Below are 1,512 nucleotides of genomic sequence, written 5' to 3'. Positions count from 1 at the left end.
AACTAGCCCTTTGTTCAGTTTGATTTGATACCAATGGTAGTGCTGTTTTGGGGCAGAAATGTGTCAACATCTCTGACGTTAGAGTCAAAATTTAAGTCACATCTACTCTTTGGAGTGTCTTATCATATCGGAACATGCTGACATGAAAACATCTAGCTCTGATAGCAAAGGTATTTGCATTAAACTGGGAGTATGTTTAACTAAGCAATTCAGACGGCCAAGATGAATAATTGGCATTTGGTTCTTCAAGCTGAGCTCTTCACACAAACTGCTCCAACGAAGGCAGTGGATAAGATCCCCATCGATTATTTTGGTCAATTTTAGCCTCAACAACAACCTATTGTTTTGAACAATGCTACACCACAAGCAGAGTGCTAAGTCTGATTTTCATCGTTAATTTTCAAATTCAGTTCTTATTGCACAGTTTCTTACGAAGGTGGACAGCAGAAGACCGTTAACATTCCATTTCTAATATTTCCAGAAAATTCTACTCCGCTGATATCGCCTTGCCTTATCACACCTCAAGCAAGGAACCTGGATCAGTCGAGTTCCTTTCCACACATGGAGTTGCTTTTTCGAATTCATTGACTGCTGATATAATAGATTATTGGCCTTGAGAGTCAGTTGTAAATTCGGTTGAACTTTCTCAGCTTGACTTTCAACTGATCCTAAAAAAAATTCATCACCTGCAGGTAAATGTATTGCATTGCTTCTTGTTTTGCTTAATTCCACCCCCCACCCCCCAACCCCCAACCCCCAACCCCCACTCCCGAACATCCCAATTTCACGATGGTTCGACAAATGTTTTGAACCTGATTCGTGTTGGAAGTTGGTGGCTTTTTGTGTCTCGACTTATAATTTATTCAATTGGATGTCTTGAAATGACTTCGGATTCTTCACAGTTGAAAATTCACTTTCGATTGAATGCAAAGATCAAGCTCCTCGAAATTCCAAATTCTGCTTAGAAATTAATGACTTTTAAAAGATTCAGCGCTGTGAACAGGATTTGAACCTGTGCAGGGAGACCCCATTGGATTTCGAATCCAACGCCTTAACCTCTCGGCCATCACAGCTACAGAAAAGTGGCAATTTTCATAGTAAAAGAACTGAATTCATGAAATACGCAATTTGTTTGAACAAATTGTCAAGACACAAAGATTTCGCCAAATCCTTTGCAGAGACTCAGACGAACGTTACCTTAGCAGATTGACAGGCTTTCACCGCAAACTAGATTCTGACACAGCTGAAGTTGTGGGAATGATTGTTCGTCAGATTTTAGAGTCACGGATGTACACCACATGAAGAGAGAATCATTGTTTCACTGCGTCCGATCGACTTTGACACAAGTGCTCATCATCTGGTGCCAAAGTTGTTTTTTAATATTCATCAAAATATGGTATTAGAAATATTGATGCTAAGTCCATAAACACTAGCTACATTCGTAAAAAAAATCGGAATTAGAAAGAATGCAGAACCAATTTACAGGAATGGATCCAGCAACTAATCCGTAAG

The 1,512-nt window shown here is 39.5% G+C and overlaps 1 non-coding gene across 1 annotated transcript; it reads right to left on the bottom strand.

Annotated features, from left to right (window-relative positions):
• Positions 1–991: 991 nt before the first annotated feature.
• On the bottom strand, positions 992–1,073 carry trnas-cga (transfer RNA serine (anticodon CGA)). The gene has a single exon. It is a non-coding gene; the product is annotated as a tRNA-Ser (tRNA).
• Between the last annotated feature and the right edge of the window lie 439 nt (positions 1,074–1,512).

Source organism: Chiloscyllium punctatum, chromosome 4, assembly GCF_047496795.1.
Source record: "Chiloscyllium punctatum isolate Juve2018m chromosome 4, sChiPun1.3, whole genome shotgun sequence".
Lineage (NCBI taxonomy): Eukaryota > Metazoa > Chordata > Chondrichthyes > Orectolobiformes > Hemiscylliidae > Chiloscyllium > Chiloscyllium punctatum.
Note: the sequence above shows the minus strand (reverse complement) of the source record. Positions and strands in the feature narration are given on the sequence as shown.